Below are 23911 nucleotides of genomic sequence, written 5' to 3'. Positions count from 1 at the left end.
GTGTGGCTCCCCCAAACACCTGGATTCTAGTACCTGAAAATTTAAGCTAATTAGAAAAATAGAAATCCTACTTACCATATAGCTTTTATCTGCTGATATCAATTCAATATGGTTATTCCCAGTGTTAATTTCAAGTTCTAAATACAGTCTCACATAATGGGAGGCTCACATAGCATCTCATCTCTCCATTTTACTAATTCTACTGCAGATAAGTGGTCCCTGGGCTACTCAGATAAATCCTTCTAATCCTGGGCATGTGGTCCTTAAGTAACTAACCTCTTGTTGGAAAAAATACTACTCCTGGTCTTCATCACATTTCTATACTCTACTGAGCCCAGATTTGGGCAATCTCCAGTTTTCTTGTGTCTAGAGACTTCTGCTGGCTGCAAGACTTCTCAATTTTCTCGTTTTCCTCTCATGTCTGCTGTAGAGCTTCTCACAGTTTTAACTCTCCCTCTGGCTCACTCTTGCTCTCTCTTCCCCCTTTCATCCTGGGAATTGAAGGTATGTGCTCTGCAGTCTCAGTAACATTGGCTTTTAGTCAGACCACAGTACAAAATAATAAATGAGATTTTAAACAATGTTTGAAGTGGGTGCGAGCCATGTCATATGTTTCAAGACTGATATTCTTGCAGAAGCCATTGTGGAAGATGACGAAAGGCAAATGAATCACAGATGGGGGTGAAACGAAACCAATGAAATAAAGAAAATGAACAGACACAGATTTTAGAAATGGTTTTTTATTCCTAATTAGGCTTGATACCACCGTGTTTGGTTTTGAGTATGTTTTCACTCCCATCTTCTGACCTTCTGAAAACAGGAAACAAAGAAGTTACTCCAAGGGACCCCCATTTCAATTTCAATGTGTGGCACAGTTAATTCATTATATCACTTAATATGGTTATTAAAGAGTTGAGTAGACCCCATATCTTCCGTCAGTTCACGACTTCTTAGTACAATGGGTGCTGCCGGGAACACATTTTGTTACTCATGGCAATATGACATTCACTTCCATAATACTCTATAGTTCTACTTCTAACCTGGCATGTAGTAATCATAAAATAAGATGAGTGAATAAGAGAACTACAACACATAACTCTGGTAACCCACTAATGCCCAGTTTAGTAAGCCAGTTATGCATGACTACTATACACAAAAAAGGCACCCCAAATGACAAAGATATGAGTAGAGAATTTCATAATTTTAGGTTGAATATAACCAGCTAGGTGAAAACTCTGAAAAACAGTATAATCCTTTATAAAACTAAAAGCACAAGGGGTTGTGTTTAAATAAAAACAAAACCTAACGTTAGGGAGCTGAATTTTTCATGGTGCCAAATTCATGCCACTGATTGACTTGCTTACTGACAAAGGGAAAATGCATCTTACTAGTGAAAAGAACTGTGTTTGCAATCCCATTAACTCAAGGATCAAACTTGTCATCAACAGTGGGGCAACCAGACTTAAAGCACTGCTGATGTCATGCACTGTGAAGTAGATACTCTCTTTTATGGAATATTCTTCAAGATGTATAACCTGGGGGCACCTGGGTGGCTCAGTCATTTAAGCGTCTATCTTCGGCTCAGGTAATGATCCCAGGGTCCTGGGATTGAGCCCCACATCAGGCTCTTAGGGAGTCTGCTTCTCCCTCTCTTTCCTGCTCATGCTCTCTCTCACTATCTCTGTCTCTCTCCCAAATAAATAAATAAAATCTTTTAAAAAATGTATGACCTGAATCTCATCAAGACTTAAGATCTAAGGGAGAGACAGAAGATAGATGGAGCAAGTTAAAGCACCATGAAAAATGAACCAAAAGTCCAGAATTGGGAGACAGTTGGCCTCGCCTCTTCAAAAAGTCAAAATAGCATGTGAAAAGGGTAAGTATGTGCTATTCTAGATTTTAAAAGACTGAAGACATAATTGTTGAATAAACTATGCCACTGGATTCTAAACTGGAAAAAAATCTATAAAACTGAGGTTACCATTTAAATATACACTGGGTATTATACAATACTAGGAAATTAATATTAATTTGTTAAGTGAAGTATGTTAGAATTTGGTTATGCAAAAGGGTATGCGGGGCACCTGGGTGGCTCAGTGGTTGAGCAGAGTCTGCCTTTGGCTCAGGTCATCATTCCAGGGTCCTGGGATGGAGTCCCACATCAGGCTTCCAGCAGGAAGCCTGCTTTTCCCTCTGCCTATGTCTCTGCCTCTCTATCTGTGTCTCTCATAGATAGATAGATAGATAGATAGATAGATAGATAGATATGCTCATTTTTTGTAGATGTATGTTAAGTACTTGATGGTGATTAACTTAAAAATAATCCAACAACAACAAAACAGATGAAGCCAGGATGGAAAATGATAATAATTATTGATAAAGGTCATGGGTATTTATTGTACTATTTTTTCCATTTCTCTGCATGTTTGAACATTTCTGTGATAAAAAGGAAAAATGGCAACAGTGCCTGGTTTTCATATAAGTTACAATCAATATAATTGATTATTTGCTGTTCTTATTAATGAATGACTTTTAAGTAGACTTTTAAAAGTGAAAACAATCTTGCTCATCACAAAATATCTGTTGTAATCAATTTTTAAGAGTTAGTTGAAGCATAGAGAGTACCTGTCAGTAAAAAGAGAGCCAAACTTTGGAAAATGCCCATAATTTTTTAAAAATTTTATTCATTTATGCATGAGAGACATAGAGAGAGAGAGGCAAAGACATAGACAGAGGGAGAAGCAGGCTCCCCACAGGGAATCCAATGCGGGACTCGATTCCAGGATCATGACCTGAGCCAAAGGCAGACACTCAACCGCTGAGCCACCCAGGGGCCCCAGTGCCCATAATTTATAAATAAATGATCTTGTTTGCACATTAACAAAATAATTTAGTCCTCATATTTCTTTTAACCAGCCTACCTTCCTATCTGGATGTTTGTATAAATATGTTAATTAAATACTTATATTTTGCTGCATATATTTGACTTGAATTATCGTGATTTGGTAGTCAAATGTGATTTACAAAACTGCTGAAATCCATTGCCCGTAATAATCAGGTGATTATCTATTGGGCATAATGCAAATGGCACTGGACTGGTAGTTGTAAGACATACATGACAGGCACACTTAAGTGCTTCTATACTACATACATATCTGACTTTGGGCAAGTCTTCAATCACTTTGGGTTTTAATTTCCTTATTTAAATATGCAATGGTTAGAATAGATGAAAGGCTCTTAGCTTCCCCCACTATGTAAATTAGTGCCTGCCCTTCTGCTGGAGACATGTGGCTCAGCTGACAGCCAGCAACAACCACCGGGTATGTGACTAAGGCAATCTTGGACCATCTAGCCTAAATTAAGCTATACATGACCAAAGCTGCCTGAGTGATTCCAGACAAGACCAGCAGGAGAACCACCCAGATGGACACAGGAAAATAGCCAAATTGCGAACAAGTTAATAATAGCTGTTTCAAGCCACTAAGTGTTGGGATAGTTTGTTACACTGTAATATCCAACTATTTCAAAAATGTATTTAACTTTTATTTAATTCTCAAAGGTTGTAAACTTCTGAGTTTGAATAATTTAAAATTTTAGGATTCCTCATCTCTAGCCTCTTCATGAACTATGTCATAAGTAGGATTAAACCTGGCAAATGTTACAAACTATGCTTAAAAGTAAATTCTAGGATTTTTGAACTGAAAAATCAACAGGTCTTTGAGTCTATAATTCAAATACATTTTCTACTCTCCTTTTGAAAAAAAATGTGGAACTGGTCAGGTACTTCTTTCATTTGCTATACTTTCTTCCTTAAAAAAAAAAAACTCCATATTTTTTAAAGATTAAAGCAATTTCATTTGAAAATTCTAATAATATTCTAGTCTGATTTCCAGTGTTTGAACTTATTTAAGACAGTTAGCATTTGCTCTTAAGTGCTCTTATTTTTCAATTCCTTCTTCCCCAACTTTGTCCTGCCTTTCTCATTTAAAGAGATGATGGAGTCTGAGGGGGTGGCCACCTTGTATTTTCACCGTTGACATAACCTCAACCTAACACCATCACAGCCCCACACGGATTCCACACTTCTTTGTTTTTGTTTCAAACAGACCCTCTTCATCATCTATAATGTTAGTCTCCTTCTAGATTTAATCTTTCCTACTCTCTTCTCACATATTCTTGACAGAGTTTTCATATCTATGCTTGTTTTTTGAGATCATCTTTCACATTTTACATATACCATTTAAAAATGTATCTGCTCTCAGCAGACAGCTTCCTGCATGAAGACACTAAATCTTTTTGGCCACCTCCTTCTTTTTTCTTTTCTTCTTTTTTCTCCTCTGTCTAGGACAATTTACCATAGTGGCATCTGAATTTTATTTTGAGGACTCTCCCTGGCTCCTTTTTGGAATCTCAGACTGAGGGGTCAAAGTCAGGCTTTTATAATTTCCTGAGATATTTTAAAACTCCAACTAACCAAATGTGTGTCTGGCAGTGACCACATCCCTCTGGAATTTTCTGATGGCCAGGTGGCCCTCTTCCAGGATTCCTGTCACTTCTGATTTTCCATGCAGGGCCTCCGAGTTGGCCAGAATTAGAAGCAGGGTGTTAATCCTCTTCATCACTTCCTCTCCCTTCTGAAAGATGAAATTATCATGTGGGTTAGTGAGTCTCAACCTGGCCGCACATTCAAATCACTTGGGAGCACTTCAAAAAGAAATCTGGGGCCCTACCCTGAGAGATTCTACTTTAATTGGAATGGGTGGAGCCTACCTATTGATATATATGTATATATATTTTTAAATTTTGGGATTATTCTAATGTGTTGCCAGGACCAAGAATACTAAGTGAGGCAAATCGTGGATTTATCAGATGTTCTGAGTTTAGAAATTGAACATCTGGCAGATGCCTGGATAGTGGAAGCCCCCATCATTAAGATCCTGGATGCTTCTCTTCTCTAGCCCATTAAGTTTTAACACAGGCAATCTAGTTCTAGCGTGTCTAAACAGGATAATGACAACCAGAACCATGATATTACTTTCTGATTGTTGATATTAACCTCAACACAGCTCTGACATCTTTAAACAAGATGAAGCTAGACAGCAAACGGTCCTTTGAAAAGTTCAGAAGACAACTAGGGACATTGGCTTTTCTGAAATTCCAAATGAAGATGAACTAACTATGTTGTCCTTGATGGTTTCCCTTATTCGTTAAGGGAGTCATTTGACAAAGGAAGTATATTTCAAGTGACAAAATGAAACACAATTTTTTTCTACTTCTTTGGTCAGTTTTCAAGATGCCAATGCTCTGTTAGTCAAAAGGCGATTGAGACGTCAAATACATTAGATTTTTGAAAAATTTCCTCTTACCGCACATCACACATGCCACACATTTGGGCTTTCTTAAATCTTAAGTTCTAATTGTTAATTATTATCACCAAGTATGCAAATGCAGTTTTCCATGAGGCGATTGTCCTTTCACCATAGACATAGCCTTGTTTCTGGTTAGTGGCAGAGCTGATTTTAGTGTCATTCTCAGAGGTAGGCTAGATGTCAGCACAACTGGGACACTTAAGAGTGAGCAATAAATCAACACAGAAGCTGCATGATTTGAATGAGCATCTCCTCAAAGGACCCACCAAGGGGCATGGCTGCATCTTGGCCACCATGGCACACACTGGGAGTTGACAAGCATGACTGTAACTTGGTAGGCTGTGCTGGGCACTCTGGGCACGTGCAGTTCAGCCTCCTAGGAGTTAGAGGTGACCATGGGAGGACACGAGAATGCGATTTTCCTGTATGCTTGATCAAGAAATAAAAGGCATAGAGTGTCCTAAAACTCTAATCTGTTCTGAGTTAGCTGTGTAGAAATGGCTATCGGGGGACAGTGGAGGTGCAGAGGTATGTTCTATAGCAATCTAAAAACAGATCAACGAAGGAAAGGATAAGCCACATTCTCATGTTGAAACACTGCAACTGCTTTCAATTAAGCAGGCCCTTTTGGAATCACATGCATTTTGTCAATAATTCAGTTCTGCAAATGTTTGGCAATATGGTTTCATCTGACAAACTCTCAATAATGTCTTTTTCCACTTTCTAAAGAAAGCACATGTAGGAGAGGGTGTCAAGTAACGTTAAAGAGGATGTTTCGGAACCGTGGACACTATGAAAACTAGTATTGGTTCTCTCTCCAACTCTAACTCATGCCATCTTAAGCCAGGATTATAGGAGTCTAAAAACAATGAATGAGAAGATGGTAGAATGAAACAGGATGCCTGCCAAAACGAGACAGAGCTAATAGCAGAGTGAACACAACTGGTAGAGGATTTCCTAAAATGGGGTGCTTTTAAAGTACGAAGACTTACTTTAATGTCTCTTTCATCTTACTTAGACAACACCTATATGCACACAAATATTTCATCATCTGCACTCAAACATCGATGTTAAAAACAATGTATACTGCAAAAATTGCAGATTCATGCATGAGTGTTTACAGAAGTTTGAAAAATAATCCGGTTACATTTCTGCTCCTACCAAAATTGTGCAATCTTTCTAAACAACTCTGTTGACTTTCCTGGAGAAAAGAGAAGATTCCCACTGCTTCAAATTAAAGTCCACATATTAGCAGAGGAATTATTGGTTATGACTGATGCAAAACAGATTGGGTATTCTTTCAATTAGAAATAAGTACATTCGTTTTATAAATGGTTTGCCACAGGAAAGCAGGCACGTTCAGACCTCAGGTGTACATTGCGATTGCTTCTCCCACCTCTTTCCTTAGAAATGCAGTGAAAAACTACACCTAATACTTTGAATGTTTTGGTTTGGCAAGCAATACAATCTCTTAATTTCATCCTCAACCAGTAGGCTGTTTGGTACAGATCAACCAGGACTGCACAAAGGGCCAGGATCAAAAGAAGACAGTCTATCTCTTCACTTGAGCTGAGTCAGTGTAAATTAAATTAAAATGTCAAACTTGATTTCTATAAAACAGGCTTGAAAAACAATACTGTTTGGTTAAGAAAGAGGTTAATGAGGAAAATGTAATCCCCACTCAAATGCCATTGGAATGCAAAGCCACATTTATTTGCATGTGTGGTATCTGTAAAAGGTCCAAGGAATTTTGTTTTTGGTGTTTTGAATTGTTTATAATGTATTCTCTTTTTATTCCATCTACTAACAATTCCCAGAAATGATGGAAATCAAAAGACGGAAAAATATAAATGCATTTGGCTTCTAAGAAAATTACCAGTTGCAACATCAGCTCTAGCCACAGTTCATAAAGCAGGTGATTATGGGGACAATAAAGAAAAATGTTATTAAATCAGTAAAAAAAAAAATCCCTCAAAACTTGCCAATTCTGTGATAGCGTCTTAAAGTCTGACACTCCAAAACAGTCAGTGCCAAAATTTGCAACAAAATTTCACTAATAATGATGCTCATTTGCAAGCATATAGTTTAGATATTCCAGGCTGCAGGACACAAAACACTCTGGATAATTTCTCTGGCCTTGTTATGTTTTATTATAGCATTTACCAAAGTGTCAAATAAAACAAATCCATTATTTTAAAATCAACACTGGAAAGGTCACTGACTTTCAATAGACGAGTTTTTCATCACACTTTCAGATGATTTTCTTACACATTTCAGGGTCAGAAGCTGCTTCATTAAGAACACTGGGTTTCAAAACAAGCCCTCTTCCCTCAGGCCCTGCAGCCGGAACCGAGCACTGTGCTGGGAGCCACAGGCTGTCAATTAACAACAAGCCAAGCCCTTGGAGGAAGGGACGTCTTGGCAGAAGGTCGGTCGTATTAACCTTCAGGCCTTGGTTCTCATTTACCACGGAGCTGCTTTCCTATCGCAGCTATGCGCTAATAAATTACCTCTATTTAATGTAGGTTAGGATTACCATTATCTAAATTTATTTCAATGCCTTGATCTGTCACTTGAATGCTTCCCCCAGGCTTTCAAATATCCAAGAGTAAAAATGAGACAAAAATTAATGTTTTTATCGCCTCTCCTAATATTTCTATTTCTGGCAAATTCTTTTTGCTACATGGAGTGATAAAGTTCTACAGTAACAAAATCCCTTCAGAAACCTCTATTTCCCTTGCCTAAAGTTTTCCGGGGATTGGATCCAGGACCAAACCCTTTGGAGTAACCGCTCTGGCCCCTGAGAGGGAGGAGGGGTGATTTGATTGGTGCCTTTGGAAGAAAGACCTGAGCATGCCCAGTCCAGTCCTTTGGGACCAAACTCTGGCCAGGACAAGAGGTGTGATATATTGAGCCTCGAGAATGCCAATTACTTCACAGAAGTAAATTACCTAGTACAGAATTAATATAAAAACATAAGTGTTAGCAACATGTCCACTCTGCGTTCCCATTCAGCCCTGCTCCACAGACTTTATTCTGGAGCCCCAGCCTCTATCTGGAGCCACCTGTATGTGTCTGCTTCATTGCTGCCATGTGCTTAGAAGGACTAGGGACCAAAGACAGTCATTTCCACTCATCCTTCATTGGCCAGGGCCAGTCTCACGTGACCACAACTGCCAGTCACAGAGTGGGGACATGTGTGCCTCCTGCAGAGAGTGGTACCATGCATTTGTGAACAATGACACAGTTACCAGAGCGATCAGTTCCTTCTGCACAAAATTAAATGATCATCTTGTCTCTGCTCAGGAAGAATTGACGAGTCAAAGAACCAGCTCCTGAATAATATCTGCAGATTGAGGGCCCCAAGGTGGGCTTTAGGCTGCAAGGCCGGGCAGAGGGCACGGCCATACTGTCTGTGCTGCCACAGAAACTTGCAGGGTCCACTCGGCTCCCAGATCACACTTGAGTGAAGCAGACTCGCCCAAGAAAATCATCATTCATTCTCAGGCTGGAAACTGAAAACTCGTTATCCTCCCTTAATCACTTACAACCTCACCACAGAGTGAGTGCCCAGATATTGGAGCACAGCACAGGACAACACACAATCAAGTATCAAAATGAGCAGAACAGATAATCACTGAGCCCTAGGACAAATTTTTGCCTGAACTCTCCAAAAATTACTGTTTTTCCTGTTTTGCCATGAAAAATCAGAAGGGGGAAGCAGCAGAAGTGAGCTTTTGTTGGGAGAGAGAACAAGATGACAGCGATTCAGCAGGCTCATCTCTTCAGTTTTCTGATTTCCGGATAGCATGCAGGCTCCCTGGGATCAGGCTCAGTGTCCCCAGACTGCCCCGGCCATCTCACCACCTGCAGGGTCTCCACCATGCTGTGCCACTGTGCCCACGCTAATCCTGGCCTCAAGTACGAAGCGCCCAAACAGCCTCTTCCCTGGATCCGTCAGGGTTTAGCATAGGAAACAGAAGACAATCTAGATCTTTCGAGCTCAAACAGATTTAATACAAGTTCTCAAGTGGAAGGATTGGAGGAGTAGAGTCCGGGGGAAGCCATCAGAACCCCCATAACCATGGAATGCAGCCACCGCCCATATTCATGCCTTCCAGAGCCTTCTTGGGCACTCACAAGCTAAAGGAAGACAGGGTGCTCCTCTTTCTGGCCTTCCCATCCTATATGAGTGCTTTTCATTATCAGAACCTAAAGTGCACCCTGAATTCTAGACGCAAGGGCGACTGGGAAATAGTTTTTACACTCCTAGGCCCTGTGATACAAGGTGGTAGAGAAACCCAGGAATGCTGAGCATATAGATAGTAACTAGCAATCCTACAGGGCTTCTACAACCAATCACTTAATGGTCTGTCCAAGAATAAGGTGCCCCGAACCCATACTCTCCTGAGTCCCCCTCCAAGATGGAAAGTCCCCCAACTAACCACTGGGAATTGGTGTTGTTGCTGGAGTCACCGTCCTCCATATTGGATCCCCTGGCAGCCTTGAGTGTTGGGGGATTGGCCTGGGGCAGGGTTCCTGGGATTAAGTTGGCATTAGGGCCCAAAACTCAGGAGTGTTTTCATTTTGCCCTGCAGGTCACCTTCCTACTCCTGAACCCTTTTCAGAATTGTTTTTAAGATTTTATTTATTCATGAGAGACACACAGAGAGAGAGAGGCAGAGACACAGGCAGAGGGAGAAGCAAGCTCCATGCAGGAAGCCTGACGTGGGACTCGATCCCTGGTCTCCAGGATCAGGCCCTGGGCTGAGGCAGGCACTAAACCACTGAGCCACCTGGGCTGCTGCCTTCTCAGAATTTTATGGAGAAATCATTCTCAAGGTTTGGTCCTGGGTCAGCAGCAACAGCATCACTTAGGAACTTGGTAGGAAGGCAAATTCTCAAGCCCCACCCAGACCTGGTGAATCAAAACAATCAGTGGTTTAACAAGAGCCCCCCGGTGACTCTGATGCATGCTAAAGTCTGAGAACAACTGCTATAGGGAATTATTAGACATTTCTGGAACAAGAGAAAATGGACAATGCCCACTGGATTACTAGAGGCAAAAACAGCATACACCTCAGCACAGAGCTCTAAGTCAAGCTAAATGGAGCCTGTGGTAGGTCCATCTCCGAAGTCCAATTCAACATCTCCTTTCCCTCTGGCTCACCAGGGGAGGCAGGAACCCAAAGCCATGATCAGCATGTTTCCAAGTAAAGAAGGCCACACCCAAGCTGGGTCTTGGTTCAGCTACCTAGTATTTGGAGTAGGAAAGGGATGTCAACTCTTAGGTGTCCCCCTTCAGGGCAGACTGTACCCAGCAGGCCCACTTACCAGGAAATAGGAGAGAGCCAAAGGGAGCCATTGCCTTTATTCCTTTTTTTTTTAATTTTTTTTAATTTTTATTTATTTATGATAGTCACAGAGAAAGAGAGAGAGGCAGAGACATAGGCAGAGGGAGAAGCAGGCTCCATGCACCGGGAGCCCGATGTGGGATTCGATCCCAGGTCTCCAGGATCGCGCCCTGGGCCAAAGGCAGGCGCCAAACCACTGCGCCACCCAGGGACCCCGAGCCATTGCCTTTAAACACAAAATGACCTGGCTTCTAGTAAATATGGTGTAATGGGTGCCCTAAAACAGTAACAGGAGTACCTGCTCCTCTTGGCCACAGAGACTGGAAAGAAGTGGAGGAACAAAAGCATTCCTTACCCCCCAGCATCCATCACTGAGCTCCTAACCTGCTTCTCATGGGTCAGCACTACCCCACCTGGTACTGTTAAGATAGTGAGTCCCCAAGCAGAAGTGTGTGACTCCAGCCAGCCCTCCTCCCACAGCCAGTTTGAATAAGCAGTACTATGCTTTGCTCTTTGCTCCAGGGCCCCTATGGTAATCTTCCTACTGCCACTCATCCTCTCTTAAAGCCTTGGCTCCTCGTCTGTTCTTTCTTGCCAGTTTTCTCACTGTGGCCCTAAGCCTGACATGATCTCTTATCCAGTGTAACCTTCATAATCAGGAAAGAACCTACCATGCTGAGGTTTTAAAATTGAATACCTTGGGGTGGTTGGCTGGCTCAGTCAAGTAGAGTATGTGACTCTTGATCTCGGGGTTGTGAGTTCCACCCCACTTTGAGCTTAGAGATTATTTTAAAAATAAAATAAAATTTTAAATTAGAAACCACAACTTTCAAACTCCTTTTAAAATGTAAACCATGATAAGAAATACATTTTACATTGTGACCCAGGTCATAGGCACGAAATGGGAGAAAAAAAAATGATTTGTGAAAGGATATTTATTCTTACATCTTTCTGATATTTTTAATTCTTTTCTATTTCGTTAAAAGAAAAAAAAAATACCGCTCAAATCCCACAGTGTCGATTTCATGAGTTCCTAATGGTTGGCAACCTGCAGTATGAAAAAACAGTGCTCCGGAGTGCACACTGTAATAAACACACCACCAGCACCATATAAAAAGCAGCATTAATAGCACACTGTCATCATTACTAATGTTGCTGAGTGCTCTATGTGTTTGTATGTATGTTACTGTCATTTCAATTAAAATCTTAAAATTGCTATAGGCCATAATACCAACTCTACTCTTAAGTGTTCCAGTGAATTAAAAAAAAAAAAACAAAAAACCTTACTTTTATTGAATTCATCTTAACTTCAAATTTGGTGATGATTTGCAACTGCAGCACATGTGTATGGCTCCATTTTCGTTACCAGACAGTAGTTATTTTGTAAGTTTCAACAAACATTTTTATTCAGGGATGTTTGGTTTAGATCACGTAAATCGATATGCTCATATAATGGCGTTTCTCCCTTCTTCCTGTTAAGTAACAGTAGTTCAAAGACTGGAAACATTTCAAGGATAAAAAATGGGGTTTGAAAACTGAACCGTGCGCCTTCCATAATAGATTCAGACTCTCAGCTGTCCTAGGACGGAACCTCAAAGCCCTCCTCTTGCAGCTGGGAGGATTTCTACCCGATTTTTGTTTTGTTTTGTTTTTGTTTTTGTTTTTAAAATGAACATGCACCTATTCTGTTCCTTAGAGGCAGGTAGGCCACCACACACGACACCCAGAGACGGGATCCTGCACCCACAGCCCCGCGCACCAGAGCGCCCCACGCGTCATCTGCTGCACAGACAGATGCAGCTGCCGGCAGATTGGAACCGGCCTTAACCTTTCCTCGCTCTCCTTCCCCAAATCAAAACCCACCGTAAACACCGCGAAGAGCCAGGAAACCTCATGGCTTTAATGATTTCCGTTCCCCAAGCTCCATGTGGCACACAGGACACCCCGTTTCCCTTTGGGCTTGCCGGGATCGTGCGAGGGGCGCGGAAGAAGAGCAAAGCACGTGTCCCTCCCCGCAGACGCGAGAGCGCAGAGCCGAGGGGAGGCGCGGCGCGGGGCGCGGGGCGCGGGGCGCGGGGCGCGGGGCGCGGGGCGCGGGGCGCGGGGCGCGGGGCGCAGCTCCCCCCTGAGGCTGAGCTCGCGCTCCCTCTCTCCTCCCGACCCCGCCGCGGGCGGGAAGGCCCCCCAGCTCCAGCAGGGGCTGGGAGTTGGCGCCACCTGGCTTGTTAAAGAAGAACGGGACCCGGAGGTGGACGCAGTGGAAGAAGCCCCCGCGCGCTCCTCTCCAGCGCGGCCTCGGGCGGCGCCTAGAGAGCCCCGCTGCGCCTTCCACTTCAAAGCCCCCAGGGCGCCCGGGCAGCTGGCAACTGCGCGGGACGGAAGGAGAAGCAATTACCCTGCCGGGAATTGAAAAAATCGGGAACTGATGTGAGAATAGCGGATTCCACATTTAGGGCAGGTCCAGTGTGCAGAGATAACTGGCAACTGAGAGCATCGTCGTACATAAGCACTGGACGGTTTACACACTGGTCAGCTCTGGCTCGGTCGGTCGTATCATCACTTATTCTGCGCAAACTTCTACACCAACTCGTGGAAAAAGAAAGAAGACAGGAGAAATGGCATCCTAGGGTTCTGACCTCCACTCTGTTGCAACACTGGAAAGCAAGCATGCTATTTAATGAATCATCTGTGCCTCCGTTTGTTCACGTGCAGAATGAGGAAAACAATACCATCAATGACTGCTCCGAGTGACCCACGTAAAAATAAAGTGAAAACCTAGCGGGAAAGTGCTTCAGTGTTACCGTTTTAGTAGGAAGGTACAGAATAGTCATAGTAAAAAGAGGAAGGGGCTATAATTACCCATTTGGTGTTCTATAAATTTGCACTGTTTGTAGTTGTGTGTTTGGATATAATGAATCCACAGAATGGCTGCTAATTGGGAGGTTCATGATATCCAAACACATAAATAGGGAAGGTATGTTTGGAAATTGCTTTTCCATGTAACCACACAAGTGCACAAACGCAGAAATGTAGATCCGTACAGTAGGTACGCATTAAGTGCCTGTATGAAAATGTATACATGCATGGGAAATGTAGGTCAGTCCTTATTATAACAATGACCTTCGTTCGGTGCTAACACACTTTTTACAGAAGACTTGCATTCACTTTTCATTTACTTCTCACAATATTAGGGGTATTGTTAGTTCTCATCTTAACAAATGAGAAACAGAGGCGCAGAAAAATAACTTTCCCCAAATTTTGATGATACAAATCTATAGAACCAGTCATTTGTTCTAATTTGGGGTCATTCTCATATTCAGCAAACATGTGATAAACACCTACTGTGTGCCAGGCATGAAAGCCTTGTGGCCACAAAGATCGAAGATTTACTCACACTGCCCTCAAGGAACTCACACCTAGTAGAGAAGAACAAGAAATTGCAATTCTATAAAACTCTGTAAAACTCAGGATAAAAACTCTGTAATCAGCCTGGGGCTTGGTGAAGGCTTCCAAGAAGCAAACACCCAGGCTGAATCTTGAAGGACAAGCATCAGGAATCTGATGAAGGAGAGAGTGGTGTATGCTGGGCAGAAAGACAACACGTGCAAAGACATGAAGGCAAAAAAGGAAATAAGAAAGAAAAAAAAAGAAAACCTCAGTGCCAGCACTTAGCAGGTATGAAGGGAAAGTGGTGAGAAAGGAGACTCTAAAGAGCATTGTACATTCAGCATTTGGGTTTTTCTGATGTCTATGGGGAATGCACAAAAGATTTAAAGCAGGGCAATGACATGATCAAATTGCAATACATAAAGATCCCTCCAGCTGCTGTGAGGACAGACTGGCAGTAGGAAAAATGATGGAATGATACAGGCAAAATTCAGTATCTGTCATTACTAAGGCAGGAGGTTGTGGGTTCACTTATTTGAAATATTTAGGAGGACTTGGTGACAGTTACCAGGTAGCTGGCCTGAGCTCCTGATTAGTGGTGGTGTCGCTCATAGAGACTAGGAGAACAGACTAGAAATTCAGTCTGTTTTGAACATAGTGGGCCTCACAAGTCTAAGTTCATCTATATGTAAATAACCCGCAGGAGGTGGTTGGATATTCAGATCTAGGGTTTCAAGAAAAGGTCTGAATTGTTGACAATTATGTCATTGGCATCAAATGAAATCACAGAATGGTTCAAAATACTAACTGCTAACATGCATTGAATACTTGCTATGTGTTGGGCACTGTGGAAAGCACTTTTAGTAGATTTTCTCCTATAATCCCCATAAGGACCTCAGGAAGTTAAGTATTATGATTATATATTGCCCAGAGAGAGATTTTCATATAAGAAAAGGTCCAAAACAGGATCCTGAGGATGATGTTTAAGAGAAGTGGCAGGAGACTCTTTCTACTATATTGCACAGCTATAGCCACAAAGAACAATTTACATATCATCTGGATTTAAACACAAGGGGTGACATGTCTACCTTCAGTTGGCTGAATTTTCAGCTCCATCCTTTCTCTGCATGCCTAGGGCATGGAGAGCAGATGTTTGGGCTGGGCAGCCCATTCCCACATGCCTAAGTCCCTGCTGAAGGAGATTCTCTCAAACCTGGTGCTTTGTGAGATTCTTTTAGCCCCCACGTCATCAAGGTTCCCAGTAGGAAGGTGACAGAGGAAAAGACAGTCTCAGTGAAGAGAAACTGCCGGTCCCACTCCATATCGAGGGAAAACATATCACAACTGTTCCTTGATACACACTGGATGCCAACCAGGCTGCATCAGGCTAGTCAAGGTCAACCAGGGCCAGGCAGGCAGAAGGGAAAAAGTGCCCTAGACTTAAATTTTCAACAGTTCCCCAAGTAATTTTCTCACATCAAGAAAGTTCTTCCCCAAAGCAAGCAAGAACAACTTTATTGTCTTATTCTTAATGGTGGATAATTTGCTAGCTTCTCCACTTACCCCCAACATTGATAATTTGGGAGTTTGTTGTGTGAGGGGAAAGGATCAGTTGAATATAATTGTGAACATTGGCTTTATTAATTTTATCTCATTATTAAATTTGACTAGAGTTTATGTTGGATTTGAGACTCTAAAAACAAATTAAGACTAGCTGCTATACTCCTCATTAGAGGAACCATAACTCTTGTCACAGTGCACCTTGAGGGCTCAAAGTCTAAGGCAACAGGGAGGATATGTTTTAAGAAGCACCACCCAAGTAAAATGGTACTGACTTCCATTTCTGCTTTAAATTCACCCTCCTGAACCCAAGACAATTATATTCTGCCTAGGTTATTCCTGGCTTGAATGAGAAAATGGAGTGAGGAATGTGGATGAATGGGTAGTAGAAGTAAGTATCCTAAAGAATTGATCTGTGCTGGGAGAGGAGGGGCAGTGATGCTGGCTAGCTCAGTCAGTGGAGCATTCAACTCTTTTTTTATTTTTAAGATTTTATTTATCTATTCGAGAGAGTGGTCAAAAGTGAGAAAGAACACAAGCAAGGGGAGGAGCAGAGGGAAAGGGGTAAGCAGGAAGCCATACTGGGACTCCAGGGCTCCCAGTATGCAGGGCTCCTTACTGGGACTCCAGGACCATGACCTGAGCCCAACACATGTTTAACAGACTGAGCCACCCAGATGCCTAAGAGCATGCAACTTTTCATCTTAGGGTTGTGAGTTCAAGCCCTACATTGGTGTAGAGATTGTTTAAAAGTAAAAAAAAAAAAAAAAAAAAAAACTTTATGATTTTTTTTTTTTAAACCTTATTGATCTATGCTCATCTAACCCATCACAGAGGCTGGTGGATGCCCATATTTGCAGTAACTCTCTTCAGGGAGTAGGAACTGTCTTCCTGAGCAGGGCTCTCCAGCTGTGCAGTGTAGGCATGGGGAAATCAGCTCTCTGGGCTCCAAATGCCCCTGCTCTTCTGGGGCAGGGGCAGCTAGAAACCCTTTTGCAAGTTTAATATTGACTCAATACTAATACAAGAAGCAGCAGGGTTCTAGTGTTGACTCTTGTTTTTCCATCTATATGGGTAAGGGGATCACTGTATGTTGATACATCAGAGAATAGAAGAACAGAAATTGGATTTATGGGGATCCCTGGGTGGCGCAGCGGTTTAGCGCCTGCCTTTGGCCCAGGGCTTGATCCTGGAGACCCGGGATGGAATCCCACGTCGCGCTCCCGGGGAATGGAGCCTGCTTCTCCCTCTGCCTGTGTCTCTGCCTCTCTCTCTCTCTGACTATCATAAATAAATAAAAAAAGAAAAGAAAAGAAAAGAAAAGAAAAGAAAAGAAAAGAAAAGAAAAAGAAATTGGATTTATGAATAGATCACATAGATTACAAATTAAAATATATTATTATCTATGCATAATACATACACATACACACGGTTTGTATATATATACATATATGTATATATATGAGAGAGAGAAAGAGAGAAATAAATGCAGCAAAATTGGTCAAGATATGCAGCAGGTTGATGGCAAAGCCAGGTCTAAAGCCCAGGTTTTCAAACTACTTGTCAGGTAATTTGCCCACTGGTCTCTGTGTATAAGTCATGTAAGGCCTCCGAACACTGGAAGATGTGATAAAGATTCATATTTAATCAGCTCCATGTGTGATATATTTCCTTCCCCCACCATCATTAATATTGCATTAGAAAAAGCTGCAAGTTCTGGCAACAGCATGCTTCTTCTTTTAAATGGGAGCCCCAAGAATTTACCCCTGCTTTTAATACTAACCCTACATGTAAATTTACTGAAGGAGAATATCATTTTTCAGAGGTGATGATAGGAATCCATTTAATGGGAGAAGCTAAAAGAGAGGAAATTATCCAGCTTGTCCTTCCCTTGAGGATAATGTGAGGTAGTGAGCCCCATGGGTACTAGGCCTGGGAAAGAGGGCCCTTCCCCAGCTCCATCCCAGCTGTGTGCCCTGAACACCTTTCTGGGTCTCTGTTCATCTTCAGAGAAATTCAGAAGTTGGAACTAGATCACGTTAATGACTCCTGACATTCTGAGATTTCTTCTTGAGAAATTCCTGAAGGAAAGTGCCTGAACTTTTAGCCAACTTTCCCCTGCCCCTCTCTCTGCTAAATAATTCGAAAAACTGAGCCGGTGGTCTACACAATAATAGTAAATAATAACAATAATAGCACTTAATGAAGAAGAGGAACTGTGCAACTAACTCTTGTTTGGAGCAAAGTAAAAAGGTGGTTTGCCAGCTATTGCCTTTACTGCCTTCATTCAATATTCATTCAATAAACATTTAAGTGCCCCCCATTCGAGCAATATACTAAGGCCTGGGGATTCAGCCAGTGTAACTTGACCGCATTAAGGAAGCACTAACAGGAAAACGTGCTTTTGCTGATAGAATGCCAAAAGCGACCTGCAGCCTCGGTATCTGATGATGCCTGGACTGTGCCCCGGGCAGGCTCTGGGTCCTGGGGAGTCCGGGCCTCCCCAGCCTGGCTCTGCAGCCCATCTCCCAGGTTCCCAACCCGGGCTGGAGGCAGTTCCTGAAAGGCCTCATCGATCGCCTCCAAACAGCCGCGAACCGGCCTCCAGTGAACCCCGCACGTCCTAGGGTAACTGGAGCCTGGGCTCCCTCCCATTTGGGGAGAAAAAAAGAGAGAGAGAGAGAGGGAGGGAGAGAGAGAGAGAGAGAGAGATTGGGGAGGGGGGGAGGAGTGTGATCGAAAAAGGAAAGGAGAAAAATACTGAGAAACATGTTTTGGCAGGCGAGGCCTTCCGAGACGACCATATGTGCTCCATATTGAGCAGCCCCTAGGTCTTTGATGTTTTTTCTGAAAGTAAAGACATTATTCTTTCTCAAACTGTGCCTAAGTACTACAGACATTAAAACAATGAGGCCAGGGGCACCTGGGTGGCTCAGTGGTTGAGCCTCTGCCTTCAGCTCCGGGCGTGATCCCCGGGGGCTGGGATCGAGTCCCACGTCGGGCTCCCCGCACCGAGCCTGCTTCTCCCGCTGCCTGTGTCTGCCTTTCCCTCTGTCTCTCATGAATGAATACGTAAAATCTTTTAAAAATAAATAAATAAAAGTATGTGGCCAGAAGGAGCGGACTACTGGGTCCTTCACCCCAGTGCTCACCGCCCCCTCCAGGCCCGGGTGTCCCTGGGTCAGGCCTCGGGCCGTCCGCCCCCCCCCCCCCAACACCTTGGCGCCAGGTTGGGGTTGGGCAGTGAGCACTTTCCCGGAAGCCCTGCGCGTACTCCCCAGGTGTTCCCAGCGCCACGGCAAGGAGCCCTGGTGGGATCTGAAGCATCCACACGGGGATCCCTGGGTGGCTCAGCGGTTTAGCGCCGCCTTCCGCCCGGGCCGTGATCCTGGAGACCCGGGGTCGAGTCCCGCATCCGGCTCCCCGCATGGAGCCTGCTTCTCCCTCTGCCTGTGTCTCTCATGAATAAAAAAGTAAAATTAAAAAAAAAAAAATGAAGCATCCACACGACGACGGCGGGTCACGGGGAGAGGCCCACGCGGCGGGAAATCCAACCGGAGCGGCGGGCACTTGATTACGTGCGCACACGACTGAAGGTCCCTAATACACGTACAGCCTGGTCCCTGGGGAGTCTGCTAGTCACTGACGCGCCGACTGTAAAGTCCTCCTCCGTGCCTCCCTCACCCACGGCCAGTCACAACGGCGACCTTACACGAGGGGCCTAAACCCACTCGTGGCTCCCCGGGGAACAGGGAGCCCGGGCCGCCGCCGCCGCCGCCAGCGAGAGAGCCCCGGGCGGGAGGTGCCCCCCGTGGGGCGGGAGGGCGGCGCGAACCCGGGACCCGCTCTCGCGCGACGCGTGGCTTCGCAGACCGGCACCTCAAGGAGGGGCGGGGAGGGCCGCGCGCGCGGGAGCGGCGTCCGCGCACCGCTGCTTCCGGGTCTCGGTAAGCGCTTCCGGGGTGCGAGCCACGCGGCTGCTCTCCACGCCGCCGATGGATGATGACCGGCCGCTGAGGGGAGAGTGAGCGCCCGAAGAGAAGAGCGACGACGGCGGCCGGTCACAGCCCCGGGATGGGGGCCCCAGGGCCCCCCTAAGGGGTCGGAGTCCAGCCCCAGTGCCCGAGCACATCCACATCTGCGCTCCGCCGACCAGAGAAAGGGATTCCAGAAGCGGGGCCCAGAGCGCGCGCCTCAGCATCCCCGGCCCACCCGTGGCCGCTGGGGCTCCGCGTGCCTGAAGAATGGCCTCTCTGTGTCCTGGTCATCTGGATTGAGTCTGACTCCGTCGGGTGGGCTCAGCTCACCTTGACCCTCGAGGGTGAGGAAAAGAGCCCTGGACGCAGAGGCCACTGATGCCACGTCTGCAAATGGGTCAGCTGGAGGGGGCTCCCTCGATATCCCGGAGGAGCCGGCTTGTGTTGGGGCGCCCGGCCGAGAAGTGGGAGCACATCCTTGAGGTAATCTCGTATGTGAGCCTGAGACTAACTGACAAGCCACAGGAAGCACACGCGCCCGCGCCTTTACTGACACTTGCTCTCAAATAATTGCCCCCTTTTCTTCGAAGCATACGTTGCGTCAACCAGGATCTACTGTCTCAGCTCCTACTGTGAGCTCAATATCTTTTTTTTTTTTTTTTAAGATTTTATTTATTTATTCATGAGAGACACAGGCAGAAGGAGAAGCAGGTTCCTCACAGGGAGCTCCGTGGGCGACTCGATCCCCGGACTGGGATCACACCCTGAGCCGAAGGCAGATGCTCAACTGCTGAGCCACCCAGGCGCCCCTGTGCTCAATATCCTTACTAGACCCTTCAGGGGTTCCAAGGCCCAAGAGTCTGGCTCATGAGCCTGACTCAGGACTGGGAATTAGTGGAATAAAAGGAGGTTGCCATTAAAGCTACTTCTGCTGCTGCACTTTATTTTCTGGAATGAATCAAAGGCACCGGAGAAGAATATAATAATGTATGCTTGGACTTCAGGCAAGGCTTCCTTTTTCTGACCCTTGCTCAACCTGGCTTTCCCCCCCTCAAGAGATTTGGAATTCCCTTTAAGGAGGGTGGGTGGAGAAACTGCCAGCCCAGGTAAGTATGGGAGCCACATGGTCTCCTGAATGGAAAAAAGGAAATCATCTCCAAATGCAGCCAGGCAGGTGGGGGTAGATCGAATCTGAAAGGGAAGGGGAAATCTGAATAACCCCCAAGGCAGCAGAATGAGTACCCAATGGTGAGGTGTGAGAAACAGTCACCATTTGGAGCACTGGAGTCAGAAGAGTTTTGGCAGCTGTTAGATAACTTCCTGATCTACAATAAAGTTTGTATGACTGAGAGGATGTTTTCTGCAATTCCGTTGCCTGGCTACCTTCCTCTTTCTCTCTCCAAATCTGCAAGTTTAAGAGATATTTTTTGGGTCCCAATTGAATGGTGGTGCTGGCTGACAGCAACTGGGTTGGACAGGTGCCACCCAGCTGTCAACTGCAGGGTGACATCCACGCCCCCCTTTTTGAATGAGAAATCCAGGTGCCCCTCCCCACTACCAGCCACCAATCTGTTTGTTCCAGACCCCACCCAGATGGTGCAAACTAAACAGCATTTTTTCTATGTAAAGTCCCAAGCACCTTACTGGGCCCCAGGGTCCTCAGGCCAAAACAGCCAAGTTTCTTCAAGGCCATCTTCCATAATTAGTGCCTGACTCTTATGGAAATATAAGGAAAAAAAAAAAAAAGGAAAGGAAGCCCACAAGTTCTTCAAGACTCCCTGGGAGGCACTGAGTATTGAGAAAGGCCCAGACACACTAACCTTGAACCTTCCTAAGCCTGGGCAAAAGGCTGGGAGGAGGGGTGGTGGGGCCCACAAGAGGTTTTTCATAGCTCAAATCCCTGGGTACATCCTAGCAAAGGATCCTGCATGGCCAGCTAGTCCTCACATTGTTCCCACTCCTGGAACTCCTAGTCAGGCACATGTGGACTGGCCGCCAGGTAGGTGCATAGGAGGCTGTGCTCCACTGGCATCACGGGTCTGAATTTTTGCATGAGTTGTGGCCTGCTTTGAGGGACCATCCTTGGGGTCAGTGGAATATGGGCTTCCCAGAAGTGCAGCTTGGAGGGTAACAACTAACCGAAATAGTAAGAATGCAAAAATCAAACCTTGCCACGGGGGGTCAGAGGAGAACATAAAAAGGGGCAAGTTGGAGAATGCACTGGTGAGATGCAAAGGGAAGGATTTGGAATTTGCAGAGTTGGTAGTAGCTATGGGGGAGGGAGATGATCAGCCTAGCAAGCCATAGCCTAGCAAGCCATACCTCCCGGTGGGAGAGGAAGCTGGATGTTTTGTTACATTTCTGGAGTTTCTATAAAGAAAAGGAGTCTTGGGAATCTCTGGGTGGTGCAGCGGTTTGGCGCCTGCCTTTGGCCCAGGGCGCGATCCAGGAGACCCGGGATCGAATCCCACATCGGGCTCCCGGTGCATGGAGCCTGCTTCTCCCTCTGCCTGTGTCTCTGCCTCTCTCTCTCTCTCTGTGACTATCATAAGTAAATAAAAATTAAAAAAAAAAAGAAAAGGAGTCTTTTCCCCCCAAAGATGAATAAACAAATGCACAATGATGAGGATCATCAGGGCTAGGAACAGCACTTTCCAAATCTTTATTGGGCAAATGTCCCGGTTTTGCAAAGGCAGAAAGAAACTTGGTGAGGCCAAGGTGCTAGCTTGAGATCACAAAACCAGTAAAGCCAGAAGCCAGGACCCAACCCTGGTGTACCTGGCCATGAAATGCACTAAGCACTTGCCTCTGACAGGGAGGTCAAGCGGGATCTTGGAGACCTAATTCTCCAAGAGTCCCTGATCTGACCAAACTCCTGATGGATTCTGGGGCCAGGGTTGGTCATTCCTAACAAATGAGAGACTTACCTTAAACCTGTTGCTGGGGAGGAAGTAGGGGTAGTAAGTCTTCTTAAGTACTCCAGGAGTGCCTCCCATTTTCTGCTAACCAGAAGTGCAAATATTCTAGTTTTTTTCCTATAACCCTTCCAGCACTATACAACTACACACTCTGGACCTCAGAGCCCACCCGCATGCACCTCTTTGCCTGGCATGGATGCTGAAGCAGCAGCTATGGACTTGGTCACTGGTGCAATCCCCTGCTTGCAGCCAGCGTGCAGAATCCGAGCTGCCCTAGTTTCCTCATTTGGATCCATTTCTTTTTGGTCTTGGCTTAAAATCAGTCTGATCATTAATAACTGTAAGTAGAGCACTCTGGCTCAAGTCACCGGGATGGACTGGAGCCCTGAGGCTCCCCTGGGGTGGTGGATGCTGGTGTCCCTCCATATGGATGGGGGAAGACCTCCGCCTGACTTAAGCCACACCTGCCAGGGCTTTTCTTACCTCATTCCTCCCTGCTACCTCCAGCTGTCCCTACCCACTGCCGTTGGGTAGAGCCCTGCCTGAGACCAAACCCACGTGAATGTGCCCTTCCCAGGCAATCCCCCCACCCCCAGAGATACTGAACAAGGGAATTGGGTTTGAGAAACCCACGGGAGACAAACAAGCTTTAGCTTCAGTCGTCAGAAATTCAGGGAGAATTTCCAAATGCCTTTCCAGTTTTGTGTACAGGTATTTTCCTTTTTCTTCCTCTCTCTTCCTACAGTTTTTTGTTCTTTTCTCTCTTGAATTTACTGATTTTTTTTTTTTTAGAGTTTTCAGACAGCCAGTGTCTCTGAGAAGAGAGGAGATTTTATACCTGAGTCATGCCATTCTAAAACCAAGTTCAATTCAAATTGGCAACCTAATCCTAGTCTTGTGATCAGGCTCTTCCACTTGGTGTTCCTAAAGTCCAGTGGGGTGCCACCAGCCATAGGCAGCAGCAGAAACTATGGCAGAGTATGATAGAGGAGAAAGACATGAATGCAGTACAGCTTTCTTAACTTGATTTTTACTTGTCCATTGTCTACCTTGTTGTCACCTCTGAGTAAGATAATCAATAATTGTGAAATAGGGCACCTGAGTGGCTCAGTCAGTTAAGTGGCTGCCCTCAGCTCAGGTCATGATCCCAGGGTCCTTGGATCCGAGCTCCACATCAGGAGGGAGTCTTTTTGTCTCTCTGTCCCCCCCCCCACTCATGTTGGATTCTCTCTCTCCCTCAAATAAATAAACCTTTAAAAAAATAGTTGTAAAATAAAACTAGGGTGGGGGGCGTAGGCAGAGAGACTTAGCTAGTTGGCATTTAGGAAATCACCATAGTCTCTTCC

At 44.9% G+C, this 23911-nt stretch overlaps 1 long non-coding RNA gene across 1 annotated transcript in view; it reads right to left on the bottom strand.

The window, feature by feature from the left end:
- Positions 1-712: 712 nt before the first annotated feature.
- LOC140593850 (uncharacterized) overlaps positions 713-23911 on the bottom strand; it is a 36862-nt gene continuing 13663 nt past the window's right edge. Inside the window, exons 2-3 of the long non-coding RNA XR_011994187.1 lie at positions 4475-4634; positions 713-810 (exon numbers count right to left, since the gene is read on the bottom strand). This is a non-coding gene — a long non-coding RNA (uncharacterized lncRNA). The remainder of the gene's footprint in view (positions 811-4474; positions 4635-23911) is intronic.

This window comes from Vulpes vulpes, chromosome 9 (genome assembly GCF_048418805.1).
Source record: "Vulpes vulpes isolate BD-2025 chromosome 9, VulVul3, whole genome shotgun sequence".
Lineage (NCBI taxonomy): Eukaryota > Metazoa > Chordata > Mammalia > Carnivora > Canidae > Vulpes > Vulpes vulpes.
Note: the sequence above shows the minus strand (reverse complement) of the source record. Positions and strands in the feature narration are given on the sequence as shown.